The sequence below is a fragment of the Zeus faber genome (genome assembly GCF_960531495.2).
Source record: "Zeus faber genome assembly, chromosome: 1".
Classification (NCBI taxonomy): Eukaryota; Metazoa; Chordata; class Actinopteri; order Zeiformes; family Zeidae; genus Zeus; species Zeus faber.
This window is the reverse complement of record NC_137193.1, coordinates 61,380,355-61,395,837: the sequence shown is the minus strand read 5'-3', so window position 1 is coordinate 61,395,837 and position 15,483 is coordinate 61,380,355.

Here is a 15,483-nt window from a genome sequence, read left to right as displayed (position 1 = left end):
GCCACCAGTTCCACCCTGGAGCAGTTAAACGCCAAGGAAGAAAAAGAAAGAACATGATTTATTTTGCTTTACGTTAGAGAGCAAGAGCTAGATTATTTGTCTTGTGCACGGAGCCGCAGCGATGCTTTCGGAGTTAACGCTGCAATTCGTTTGCGTCGGCACTTTGCTCCCACCGTGTTAAAAGTCCTGTTCCACCTCCATCACAGCCTCTCTGACAGCCCTAGCAATTCAATTTGAACCCCCGGGGGTTGATGGAGAGAATAAAAAAAGGTCTTAAAATTGTGTGGATGTATGATGGTGCGATTTCTTTTTTTTTTTTCTGCATGGGAAGTCATGGATGGGGGAAAAACAGAAAAATGAAATGAACAAAAAAATGCTGATTCCTGTTTTGTTTTTTCAACACGTTGGATTTTAGAGAATTTCTGCTGTAATTAAATGATGGGGGTCCAATCTTTTTGCAGTAAAATATGTATTTTTATATGTATAAAAGGAAAAAGAAAAAAAAAAACGACAAACTTTTGTTATTGTTTTCTGTCGTTGATCTTTGGTGTCATAATTGAGAATTAACCCTAAATAACTTTCACTTTGCGTTTTGGAATGATTGTGTTGAAATGTGCGGCCGTTCCTCACCCCTGTTGTACAAACCCGATGCACGCTGTACTTTACTCTGGGATTGTGGGCAACCACGTCATTGCAGGAAATAAACAAACTAAAATGGAAACAAACGAATGATCCTGTTACTTGGAGAAATGGGGTTCCACCGCTGCAGTAACGGCAAACCAACGCTCCGTTTGCCTCTTGCCGTGCCGTCTCTGAGGAATACTAAGTTTAAAGGAGGAAAAATAAAAGTATTCATGCAGTTTGACGCTTGTGATTCTGTCTGAAGCAGTTTGTGTCGAACATAACGTGTTGTTTTTTTTGCAGTGTCACAAGGTGAAGGCGTTTGTATCCTTTTGGTTCGAATCGGCCAAATTGTTTCGCTCGGATGTCAAATGTAAAATGAATAAAGAGCCTTCACGTTCTCGTGCAAATTCATTTTAAATCACTGATCTCAGTGTCGTGTTTCACGTGAAAAGCGCTGAAACATTGAAATTATGACAGTGAAAATTGGGGCTGGGAATCAAACAGGATCTGACGATTCGATTGATGTACTGACATTTCATACATTGCTTCCAACGTCTCACTGTACTATGGGAAAAGTATTTAATCAGGATTATACCGAAATTTCCATTACAATTTTTTCAGAAATATATATAACTGAATTACGATACACTTTTTGTTGAAGTCAAATTTTCTGGTAAAATCTGAGATAACAGTGCTTTTTTATGTGACCAGTGTTTAAAAAAAAAAAAAAAAACTAAAATGAAAATATTTTGTTACACGAGAGTAGTGAAACAATAAAATTTTATCTTTAATCGATTTATCTTATATTTTTTCCATCAAAAAATGATCCACATATAGGTTTTAAATCCAGACAAAACATAATTAGCTAAAGGCCATAATGTACAGTCATACTTGAGTTAACAGGTTAAAGGTCAAATGTCTTGTTCGATTTAGATAGAAGGCTCAGTGACAAGGTATTCACGTTTAATTATTCATATTTTTGGGATGTGAACCTATGTACGAGCAGAGTTTTAGGCAGTGTGGGAACCAAGGTGTACATATGAGGTGGTCACTTCAAGGGTGAAAGTGCCACTCGAGCCGCTCGGGACATCAAGGCCTGGCCCACGCCTCAGTAGTCGTGAGAGCCCGGTGTCTTTCCTACGTGACAATCCACAGACCCAGCCCCCACTACAAGGACATAGGCCCGCACGTTTAATATTATATCTATCTATCTATCTATCTATTTATCCATCTATCTGCCTGCCTGTCTATCAACATCTATTAATCTATATCCATCTGTCGTCTATCTATCTCTCTATCTCTCTATCTCTATCTTTATCTATCTATCCATCTGTCGTCTATCTATTTATCATCTATCTATCTATCTATCTATCTATCTATCTATCTCTATCTTTATCTATCTATCCATCTGTCGTCTATCTATTTATCATCTATCTATCTATCTATCTATCTATCTATCTATCTCTATCTTTATCTATCTATCCATCTGTCGTCTATCTATTTATCATCTATCTATCTATCTATCTATCTATCTATCTATCTTTATCTATCTATCCATCTGTCGTCTATCTATCCATCTGTCGTCTATCTATTTATCATCTATCTATCTATCTATCTATCTATCTATCTCTATCTTTATCTATCTATCCATCTGTCGTCTATCTATTTATCATCTATCTATCTATCTATCTATCTATCTATCTCTATCTTTATCTATCTATCCATCTGTCGTCTATCTATCATCTATCTATCTATCTATCTATCTATCTATCTATCTATCCATCTATCTGCCTGCCTGTCTGTCTATCTATCTACATCTATTAATCTATATCCATCTGTCGTCTATCTCTCTATCTCTATCTCTCTATCTCTATCTTTATCTATCTATCCATCTGTCGTCTATCTATCCATCTATCCATCTATCCATCTATCTATCTATCTATCTATCTGTCTATCTATCCATCTATCTATCTATCTATCCATCATTCATCCATCTTTCTAGCTTTCCACATTATAATATATTATTAATTGTATTCAATCCCTCATGGAATTTCTTTCTTTCCATCTATGTGGTTATAAGTGCAGCTGCATCAATTCAGGTCTAAAGCTGAACCCAGACGATCTCCATCCAGACCTTCGAAAAACCAAACCAAAACAAATCTCCTTTTTTGCCGTAGCTGCGCAGATGACGCTGCTGCCCTGACCTGCAAATAGTGAGCACCACAATTCCTTTTGTCGGGGGCATTTCCATAACAACGGCTTTTTTTTTTATTAACCTCCTCTGCTGTTTTTCCTGTTGTGTATGTGTGTGAGCGGTCACCAGCCAGTCAGGACGTATTATACATCTAGGATTTGATCCCTTGTTTTTCTCCCATGATGGTTGGAAACGGAGGAGGAGGTGTGTGTGTGTGTGTGGTGCGCTTGTGCGTGTGCATGCGTGTGTGTGTGTGGTGCGCTTGTGCGTGTGCATGCGTGTGTGTGTGTGTGACTCTATTAGTTTCGAGGTAGACGGCTGCCTGGTAGAACCTCCTCGGGAGCAAGGAACACGGGTAATAATCAAGAGCGCGGAGAGCAGGAGATCTCTGTCTGAGGGGCCGAGACGGAGCCAGGAACAGGAAGTTATCCCGAATATTCTGCTTTTACCAACAGCAGCTTTCACCGCACCTTGTCTGGGTTTTTGTTTTGTTTCGGATGAAAGGTAGAAAGGGATCTAGCAGAAAGTGTACTGCCAGGTATGTGTGCCCACTCGAGGGTTTTCTCTTGGCAACGTCATCTCGGCTCCGGCATTCTCAGATAAACACAACGCGACGTGAAACAAAACTGATGTGAAGCAGAGGAATAAATAATACGTTTGAGAGAGGGGGTTGTACCTTCAGGGCTCCATGAGAAGCACAGCTACGGCGTTTAAATGAGCCGGTGTGGAGTCTGTATTTTCGTGACCTGGCTCCCTAAAGTGCTTTAAACGACAGGGGCATGGACACGGCGTTAAGAGACCAACACAAATTGCCTTTGTAATCCCATATTGATCATATTGTATTGACTCTGCCCATTAAAGCCTTTTCCATCACTGGCAGGTGATGCACAAATCTTTAGCCCCCTAGGGAGTACAAAACGTCAAAGGATCGTGTGTCGCGTGGAGGAGGCTTGTTACACAACCTTATTAAGGGCTGAGGCATCGACAGCATCTCCGAGATAAGACGGGAGGACACATCTGCAGAGGCGGAGGATTCTGTGCTCCAGCCCCGCACTGACCCAGCTGCTTTCACTCGGTCGCTTGGACTTCTGGGTGGGTGGTCGCTAATTAGCAAATGCTCATGGTTGACTCAAAATCTCAGAGCAGAGTTTAAGCAGAGCTTTTTCCAGACTAGAATTTGCTTCTCAATATGGCGCATGATTGATGGTACTTTACAGATCAGCCATACCGGTAGTTCTGAAATGAATGCAACTCACGTTCACTGATAACCTTCAAAACATACTCAAAGGACCAATATGCAGTAATAGTTGAACAGGCCTGGACTAGGGGTTTGCTGCCATTAAAGAGGACCTATTATGCTCTTTTTCACTTTTCAAGTTCTTGGGGTCGACCATCCAAAGCAGCATTAGTGCGGGAGAGAGGTGAAGAAGAGAGTAGAGGCAGGGTGGAGTGGGAGGAGAAAAGTGTCCGGAGTGATCTGTGACAGAAGGTTTCCAGCAAGAGTGAAGGGGAGGCTCTACAGGACGGTAGTGAGACCAGCTATGTTGTACGGTTTAGAGGCGGTGGCACTGACACAAAGGCCGGTGGCTGAACTGGAGGTGGCAGAGTTGAGGATGTTGAGATTTTCATTGGGAGTGATGAGGATGGACAGGATTAAGAATGAGTACATTCATTCAAGCTCAGGTTGGACAGTTTGGTGAAAAAGTGAGAGAGGCCACATTGAGAGGGTTTGGACACGTGTGTAGGAGAGATGAGTTACATTGGGAGAAGGATGCTGAGGATGGAGCTGCCAGGCAAGAGGAAAAGAGGAAGGCCAAAGAGGAGGTTTATGGATGTGGTGAGGGAGGACATGCAGGCGGTTGGTGTAAGGGGTGTATCACTGTTCAGGGTTGTTCGTGATGCCGTATTGCTGCGCCGTACTGTTGTATACTGTGCTGTATTATCCCAAACACTACCTCACACTATTCACATTCACATGCCACTTTAATTCACATGCCACTTTAAATGCACATATCTGTATATACATAGCCATATTCCTTCAACCTATTCCATTTTATTTCAATTTATTTTTTATTGTATTTTATTCTATATATTTTTTATCTTATTCTATAAGTATTCCACTTACTGTATTACGTTTTAGGAGTCAGTTAGTCGGTCTATTAGAAAGTAATTTTCTACTTTTTATTTTATTTTAGTACTTTTTCCTAGGACTTCTTGTGTGCTATCACCGGGTGCGTTGCATTACATTTCACTGCATATATGTATGGAAGTATGTATATGTATGTGACAAATAAAAAAATCTTGAATCTTGAATCTTGAATCTTGAAGGGAGGAAGATACGCAGAACAGAAGGTATTGGAGGCAGATGATCTGCTGTGGCAACCACTAACGGGAGCAGCTGAAAGAAGAAGAAGATTTTACTCCTTTTCACCAAGTTAATAATGGTCTCTGAGGTCCCCAAAACATGTTTTTACGTGGTTTTTTTTTGCTGAAAATTACACTCAGATTATTCATAGAGCCATTCTAATATTGCGTCCAATCCATACTGTCTGAAAACAGGCTGTTTCAGTGGGAAGAAACAGCCCCCCCCCCGGGGCCCCTAGTTCTGTGAGCTAATGGGGATTGAGCACAAGTTTCCGAGTCACAGCTTACAGTACAGTCAACCTACCGTGGACACACACACACACACACACACACACACACACACACACACACACACACACAGCAGAATTAATTTTTAAATACTTACATTTCCCTCGTCTGCAGTTTCTTCACACACAGTTGGTATTAATTGCTCTTTCTTTGAAAAGATTTGTGCTGGTCTGTGCAGCCAGCAGAGCAGCTCCCATGCTTAGCGCTCAGCTTTGATGCAAGTGGGTCCAGTGGCGCTCCAGGCGAGGGTGGAGTTACTCAGATGGAGGGCGGTTCCAATTCTGATGTGTCTCAATGCTACATGGTACTGAGACACAAAGCTGAATGGCTCGTTTTGGGAATATGTTTTCTGAAACACACAGCTCACAAAAAACTGACTGGGTCATCTTATTTGTGTCTTGTTTGTGTGTTCGTAGGCCCATCAGAGACCCGCATGTATGTGCAAAACCACTGAAAATGTGAGTTTTGCATTAAAGGTCCCTTGAAGGGCAATGGAAATAAACTGGACTTGACTTATGAGCGATAATTCATTCATGTAGACCAGAGTTATATACAGTACAGTGGAATGCAAAAGTGTGGACACCCCAGGTCAAAATGCATTTTATAATGAATCTCTGTTATGATTTTCAACTCAAATCCCCCCAAAAATCACACAATATGCTGCTCCAACATGGACTTTAAAATGTAGTTTGAATGCCAACACGTGCAGATCCAGCGCATCTCCAGTGATGCGTTGTATCTTATGGAAACTGTGACCAGCAGGGGGCAGTGTTGTCTTTGCACATTTGTCCCACGGCCTTTGAGGATAATGATGATGGAGGAACAGAGGAAGACGAGAGAGTGGGGCGAGAGAGAGAGAGAGAGAGAGTTGCTCGGGGCCACTCCCTGTTCATTACAGCCGGAATGAAAATCATATGTTTTCATTCTGTCTCTGGGAGAGCGTGTCGCGCCTTGTTTCTGAGTGTGTGTGAGAGTCAGGTCAGCCCAGGGGGGAAAGGGGGGGGGGGGGGGCTCTCTGTAATGGAACGGATGGAAGGAGGGCTGGATGGCAGAACAGAACTTACTGGCAAAGCAATCTGAGATAAACCGCCCAGTCAGCTGCATCACACGGCATCGATACCAAGCCCTGATTAGTGTGTGTGTGTGTGTGTGTGTGTGTGTGTGTGTGTGTGTGTAGAATTGTGTGTTTGTGTTTGTAGGAATACCATGCCTGGACTATTATAGTGGAGTATAATGTCTATATTATGTGTTTAAAGTATGTAAGGGATGTAGTGTGTTCTTATGCCTTGTGTGTGCATAATGGATGTGCATGTTTTGTGTGTGCTGTGTGTACATCTTAAAATAAGTGTCTCTTTGTTATATGTGCATCAGGCACATTATATTCCAATATGTGTGCGTGCATCCGTGCGAGCGTGCGTGCGTGTGTGTTTTTATATAGTTGTGAGGACCGATCTACGAATTTATAAATTTTTTGGTATAGAAGAGCACCAGGAACATGGGTGTCCTTACTAACCAGGTGTATTTACCCAGTCCTCACTTTGATACCAGTTCAAGAGACTGTGTGGTGTGTGTGTGTATTTCTGAGCGCGTGCGTGTGTGTGAATCCTAATAGGATCTCAGGAGCAGCTGTTGATTTCCGTTTAATTCTCTCCCTCTCTCCTTCCCTCCTCTTCTCTCTCTCCGTCTCATCCCTGACATTTCATTCTCTCTCACTTCTTCATCCGGCAGTCTTTCCGTCACTCCGTCTTAATCACAACCTCTTAATCACTCCGTCCTGATTTCTTGCCATTCCTTTTCTCTTATCTCTCTCTCTCTCTCTCTCTCTCTCTCTCTCTCTCTCTCTCTCTCTCATTGCTGCCCCGCCTTTTATTTGTATTTTAATATATCTATGTATTTGTTTTTATTCTGGTTTTTTTTGTGTGCTTGTGCCATTGCAATCACAGTAAATACAAGAGTTGAATAAAAGTAAAAAAAATAAAAACAATCTCTCTCTCTTTCTCTCTCCTCCACTCCTCTTGTCATCCCTCTCTTTCTTGCACTCTTCCTTTTTCATTCCTTCCTTCTCTCTCTTCCAGCTAACAGGAAATGAGATTACGGCTTATTGGCTTATACCCCCCCGCCCGTCCGCCGCATCCACCCCCGTTACCAGTTTGACCTTTGGTTGCCCCCCCCTCCCCCAAACACACACACACACACACACACACACACACACACACACACACACACACACACACACACACACACACACACACACACACACTTACACTTACCCTACTTTCTCCCACACACACACACCTACATTAGTACATAAATACACACACATGCACACACACTCTGACCCAGACACCCCAGCCGACCTGTCACCAGCCCACACACACTGCACGGACTCAAACACACACACACACACACACACACACACACACACACACACACACAGCTACAATGTTACACCTCACTTTCAATAGAGCTCAACAGTGAGTTTCTGGAAGTGAAAATCCCATTCATATTCTGAATGGAGGTTTTGATTATTACCCATAATGCCCTCACCTTCCAAGATAGATTCACCACCAGCTATGAGATTGGGAAACCATGGTATTTGCTCCTGTAGGAGCCACGAGTCCGTTCGATATCAAACTTGTTCTAAGAAAAACGTGTTTTATTCAAGATGTAAATGATGATTCACCCACAATCCTACAGTGTAACAGCGACGTCTCTGATTGGTGGAGCTCACCATTACCATGGCGATGTTTACCGCACTCGCAAAGCCACTCAGGCTAGTAATTTGCTGCTACTGGATAGTGTCGTCTAGTGAGTTGCTGCTACCACTAAACCAAGGGCGTTACTTTGGTTTGAGAAGTGGGGGTAGGGGGTTGGGGGTGATAGAGTGACGGGGAAGGTGTCCCCATTACGCACGGTGCTTGTTTCGTTACATTAGGAAATAGAGTAAAATTAAATAACCTACTTCTAAAGCAGACAGTTGGTACTGTCAGAGAGGGAGTGATGGGGACATAATTTGAAATTAATTATGGGATGAGTAGCTCCCTCACACTTAAAATAATTATGTACACCGTCTTACCTACGTATCTTTTTCTGTTTTCCAAATATTTTTTTTTCCAATTTTCAATCAAATGTTTCATGGTCACGGTTCATCTTGGTCGTTGGTTGTTTTTTTCCAGGATCAAAACTCTTTATGGAAGGATTTTTCTGAAACGTCAATGGAGTGAATGAATGAATGGGAAATTCACTTACGGAAACGGAGCCGTTCTAAAAGTGGCCGGTCACTGTTAAGCTCTATTGGCCTCTTGGTTGGGGGCGTGAGCAAGCGGAGCGTGTGAGCGTTTGGTGACGGGTGTTGGTTTTTGTTTTTACTAGTTGTGGTGTGTACACACAGTGGGTGGGGGGTGATGGTGGTGATGGTGGTGGTGGTGTGGGTCTGTAGCGATGTTGGACCACACCAGGTTAACACGGAAGCACGGCGTTAAGATCTCCGCTGCTTTCCCATGTTCCGTGGAGAAGTGTGTGCTGGCTCTGGCGCAGGTTGTCGGACCTGGCAGCGTTGTGTCCGCAGCGAGGATGAATAGCGTGGTTGTGATTTTTTTATAGACTCGTTAGAGAAGTGTTCACGGTGGTGGAACAGGGCGTCATAGTGAATGATGCGTTTGTTTCCGTTTCGCCTCCCTCAACCGCAGCAAAAAGAGTGACATTGTCCAATGTTCCACCGTTTATTAGTGACGAGATTCTGATAAGGGAATTGTTGAGACATGGTAAAATAGTCTCCACCATGAAAAAAATGTCATCTGGATGTAAAGCACCTGAGTTGTGGTGTCTCACAGGAGATGGGTGCAGATGATCCTCAACAAGCAGAATGAGGAGCTAAATGTGTGTTTTAGAATAAGAGTGGATGACTTTGACTGCCATCTTTACATAACATCTGAGACAACAAAGTGCTTTGGCTGTAGTGAGGGGGGCCACATGATGAGAGCCTGTCCAGGAAAAGCCTCTGTGTCCGGGAAGAAGAGCAGAGCACCAGCAGGGACAAATAGAGGGGAGGCCCAGGGTCAGACCCAGGAGGAGGTGGTTCAGGAGAACAGGACAGAGAAGAAGGGAGCGGGTGAGGAAACAGCAGGACCAAAGGAAGCTGTGACATTGACAGCCTTGGATGAAACTGGTGAAGCATGGACGGCATCACCCGAAGCTGCTGATGTAGATACTGAGATGGCTCTGTGTGGCAGTCTGCAGGAGCACAGGGAGAGGCTGGTGGAGACGTATAAGGTGCAGGTGGGAAAGAGGGAGAAATGGAGAGTGGTGTTCTGGCAGCACTGACAGGAGGCAGTGAGGATGAGGAGATGATGGAGAAGGAGTCCCTACTTACCGTACCTCGTCTAAAATGAAAAAACAAGAGAAACATTGGCTCAGAGGTGAAAAAAGTGACAGGGCGGTCAAAAAGGAAAACAAATGGAAATAAGGATGGCATCTGACTCCAGTATGGAGGAGGAACCTGCTGAGAGCGAGAGTCAGACCCAGATGACAAGGTCCGATACAACAGGAAGACAAGAGGTGCAACTCGCATAGATTAGGCAGTTCCTACAGAAAAAAAAACAGAAGGGTGTAAAGGTCTAAGAACATTTTGAGGACAGAGAGTCATTTGTTGCCTCAGTCAAAACCCAGATGAGTAACAAAGAAAAAGGTACTTTTACAGATCAGGAGATGTACAGATTAAAAAAGCTTGTACAAAAGGTGAAATTAGAACTCAGTAATGGAGATGACACAGACACAGCATAATGCCTCAGTTCTTCTTCTGTCTCTAACTGTCTTCTGTCTCCCTGCTTATTTTACAATGCCTGGTTTTAGAGTGAGAACTCAACCTAAATGGAGCAAGAGACATTAGGAAAAGAGCATGTCTGTTCCAGATTTTAAGACTCAACTCAACTAAACTCACTTTTTTCCAAGAAACGCACAGTATAGTCTTAATGAGACAGACTGGAAGAGTGAGTGGGGTGGGGAAGTGATTCTCAGCCACATGACCTCAACCAGCAGAGGGAGTTTTATTCTCTTAGAGTTTTACCCCTTTGTCTTTTACTGTTGAACATGTGTGAGGGCAGGATGATGGTGGTCCGGGCCAAGTTTGAGTGATTTAGTGTTGTTTTTATCAATGTGTACGCTCCCACTAAAGGCCTCGACAGAGTGCTGCTCTTAAATATAGTTAGTAGTAATAGTTAAGGCTCCTTTTCAACATTTGTAAATCAAGAAGAGTTTTGGTTTTTAGGAGGAGATTTTGACTGTACGGAAAATGACTCAGACAGAAATCACATGGAACCTCACGCTGCATCCAAATGAGCCATGGCAGAGCTGAGGGGAGGTGCATGGGCTGGTAGATGTCTGGAGCAGAATGCACATTGACAAGAGACAATACACATGGGTACACACCAGGGACAATTTTAGTTCCCTGGCAAGATTAGACAGGTTTTATTGTTTTAAATATCATTTTAGCACATTCAAAATGTGTAAAATGATGCCTGTCGCTTTTACTGACCATTCCCTAGTCTTGTATGATGTTTCAATCTTAAAAGTAAGGCCAAAAAGTCCATATTGGCATTTTAACACCACCCTACTGAGTGATGATAATTTTCTCTATGTTTTTAGATTTTCTTTGAGGGGTTTTAGAACGAGGAAGCAAGACTTTGCCTCTCTCAGACAATGGTGGGAACGTGGAAAAGTGCAGATTAAGCAACTCTGTCAGCAGTACACTCTCAATGCCACACCAGACATCACCAGGTCTATGAAGGATAGAGACTTAGATAGTGGAACTGCAGGGATTATTAGCGTCCACAGGAGATTGAGGACATATTAAGGTCTTCAAGTCTAAAAAAGATGCACTAGCGGACCTACTTGGCACTAAAGTGCAGGGGACGCTGGTCTGGTCATGTTTTCTGTCCAAGAACTTAATGGACAAACCTTCCAAGTTCTTCTTCAGTTTGGAGAAGACGAAAGGACAAAGCAGACTTATCCCCAATTTGCACTCTACCAGTGGACAGGAGCTTTGGGATGCAAAAGAGATACGTGGCAGGGCTGTGCAGTTCTACACTGAACTGTAAAGCAGTGGCAATGTGGAGGACGAAGAGTCATTCTGTGGTAACATGCCCTGGTAACATGCCCATGCCACTGGCTCCAGAGGAGCTGCACATCGCGCTGCAGAGCATGGAGGGGGGCAAGGCCCCAGGCATAGATGGGCTTCCTGCAGAATTTTTTCAAACTTTTTGGGAGGAACTAAACAAATATCTTTTAGACACTGTTTTTGATGAAAGTTTTAATAAAATGGTTTTGCTTCTGAGCTGCAGGAGGGCAGTTTTAACACTTTTACCAAAAAAAGGCAACCTCCAAAACATAAAGAACCGGCACCCGGTACCTCTGCACAGACTACAAGCTCCTGTCCAAGGTGCTGGTGAACAGACTGAGGAAGGTAATGGCAGAGGTCATTCATCAGGACCAGATGTACTGCGTGCCTGGTAGGTCCATCCTAGACAATATTTCATTGATTTGGGACATTTTGGACATCTCTATTTCATTGGGTTTAGCTACTGGTCTCATTTCCTTGGACCAGCAAAATGCATTTTATAGGGTTGAGCATCAATACTTGTGGAAAACTTTGGAAAAGTTTGGTCTCAGCCAAGATCAAGGTTTTGAATCAGGGCTTTGAGAGTGTACTGAAGATAAATGGGGGTCTGAGTCTGCCTTTTAATGTGCACAGGGGGATCCGACAGGGTTGCTCATTATCTGATATGTTGTACTCACTTTCCATTGAACCCATGTTACAAAAGATCCAAAATGTTTTAGAAGGGCTGCCTTTACCAGATTTTAGCATGAAATATGTTTTATCAGCCTATGCTGACAATATCATTGTCCTTACAGACTAAAAAGAGGATATTGTAAAAATAGTAAAAGATTTTGGAACCATTTCACAGCAAAGGTCAACTGGGAGAAAAGTAATTTGCTGGGTGTTGGGAGCTGGCCCACTGGATGTCCTAAACTACCAAGAGGTCTCAGAGAAGGACTGGTTTTAAATATTTAGGAGCTTACCTTGCAAACCAACAGACAATGAAGAGAAACTGGGATGGAGTGAAAGAAAAAGTGGAGGGGAGGTTGGCCAAGTGGAAGTGACTACTACCCAAGATGTCCTATAGAGGAAGAGTTTAAATCATCAACAACTTGGTGGCCTCTGTACTGTGGCACAGGGTAGCCTGTCTGGAGCCGCATACAGGTCTGATTAGAAAAATTCACAGTCTAATGATTACTTTTTTGGGGGACAAACTCCACTGGGTACCTTAGAGTGTCTTGTTTTTACCCAAAGAGGAAGGAAGACAGGGGCTGATACACTTGAAAGGCAGGATTGCAACTTTCCGACTGCAATTCATTCAACGCTACCTCACCGGCACAAGTGATGTAATGTGGAGGGAGATAACAAGCACCATCTTAAGATGGATAGGAGGGCTTGGGCTGGATTTTAATCTGTTTTTAACAGATTTTAGATACTTTGAAATAGCTATTTTACCTCCTTTTTATCAGTCTTTTGAAAACATGGTCAAAAAATAGTTTTAAATTGAAAATGTTGGAACCTGCATCTTCCCTGCACTGGTTACCGGGGGAGCCTCTGAGCCACAGGGCCAGGTTTGATGTGGAGGATAAACACACACCAGGACTTTTCCAGAGACTGGTTTCCACTGGGAACATCACGCTACGTCTCATAATGGGTGTAGCCGGACCAGGACTCTACAACACCCAGTCAACAACTCAGCTGCTAAACCTCTGATCCACACGGCACACAAGGGACATTCTAAACAGGTGAATTAAAAATCTTTCAGAGGAGGAGCTAGGCATGCTGAGGGACTATGGCAACAGAACAGAACTTCCCTACAAAAATAATCCTTTTCCAGAGCTTGGTTTTAGTCCTGTTTTCGAAGGTTTCAAAGAGACAACAGGCGGTTTTAAAACGACAAAAGAAGTAGACTTGTACATGGCAAAAGGCAAAATACTGTACAAACACTGTGTCAAAGTCTTAAACAAAAACAGCTTACTAACACTTGTAATCATGTGCTCTATGTGTATGTGTTTGTTTTCTTTTATTTTTGTTTTCTATTTATTTTTCTATTCATTTTATTATTTATTTTTCTATTTATTAAATTTTTGTGTATTTTTTATTTACTTTTTTGTTTTTTGTTGTGTTGGATGTTTGTCTTTTATGAATGCATATGGTCGGAGATATCCTTTGAAAATATGTAAAAAAGTTTTTCAAAAAACAAAAATCTCACTCGCTCTCTCTCTCCTCTGCTTTATAACGTCGTTCATCATTCCATGCCAACGTTGTATACAAATTGTGGTTTTTTTTCAAATCTACATACAGTATAATACACAAATTTTATCAAAGGTTTTTCTAGATGTCCCTATAAACCACCTATACATGTGTATGTGGGGGCCTGTGTGTGTCTAATCTCTCTCTGCTTCCATGTTTTCCCATTTGTAAACACATACAGTGGCTTGCAAAAGTATTCATACCCCTTGAACTTTTCCACATTTTGTCACATTATAACCATAAATGTAAATGTATTTTATAGGGATTTTATGCGATAGAACACAAAGTGGCGCATAATTGTGGAGTGGAAACAAAATGTTTTTTTTTTTTCCACAAATAAACTGAAAAGTGTGGCGTGCAAAAGTATTCAGCCCCCCTGAGTCTATACTTTGTAGAACCACCTTTCCCTGCAATTACAGCTGCAAGTCTTTTGCCGTGACCTAGAGACTGACATTTTTGCCCATTCTTCTTTGCAAAATAGCTCAAGCTCAGCCAAATTGAATGGAGAGCATCTGTGAACAGCAATTTTCATGTCTTGCCAGAGATTCTCAATTGGATTTAGGTCTGGACTTTGACTGGGCCATTCTAACACATGGATATGCTTTGATCTTAACTATTCCATTGTAGCTCTGGCTGTATGTTTATTTATGGGTCGTTGTCCTGCTAGAAGTTGAACCTCCGCCCCAGTCTCAAGTCTTTTGCAGACTAACAGGTTCTCTTCCAAGATTACCCTGTATTTGGCTCCATCAATCTTCCCATCAACTCTGACCAGCTTCCCTGTCCCTGCTGAAGAAAAGCATCCCCACAGCATGATGCTGCCACCACCATATTTCACAGTATGGATGGTGTGTTCAGGGTGATGTGCAGTGTTAGTTTTCCACCACACATAGCGTTTTGCATTTTGGCCAAAAACGTCAATTTTGGTCTCATCTTACCAGAGCACCTTCCTCCACATGTTCCCTGTGTCCCCCACACGGCTTGTGGCAAACTGCAAACGGGACTTCTTATGGCCTTGTTTCAACAAAAAGCTTTCTTCTTGCCACTCTTCCATACAGGCCCGATTTGTGGTCTGATCAATGCTCTCCTTGCCCGGCCTGTCAGTTTAGGTGGACGGCCGTGTCTTGGTAGGTTTGCAGTTGTGCCATACTCATACCCATTTTCGGATGATGGATTGAACAGTGCTCCATGAAAAGTTCAGAGCTTGGGATATTTTTTTATAACCTAACCCTCCTTTAAACTTCTCCACAACTTCATCCCTGACCTGTCTGGTGTGTTCCTTGGGCTTCATGATGCTGTTTGTTCACAAATGTTCTCTAACAAACCTCTGATTCGTCACAGAACGGCTGTATTTATACTGAGATTCGATTACACACAGGTGGACTCTATTTACTAATTAGGTGACTTCTGAAGGCAATTCAATCTTCTTCTTCCTCTTCTTCTTCTTCCTCTTCTTCTTCTTCCTCTTCTTTTTCTTCTTCTTCTTCTTACGTTTTTGGATGGGCTTTCTAAGTGGGGCAAATTCCTTGGATCACCACCTTCACTCGGTGTATCGGTGGAGCCCCCTGAGGCAGGGAGAGATTTGAGGAAACCCTTCTGCTGGCAGGGGAAACATGGGTTTTCATGTCGAGAGTCGAGTCGAGAACAAAGTAAGATGGGGAAAATATAT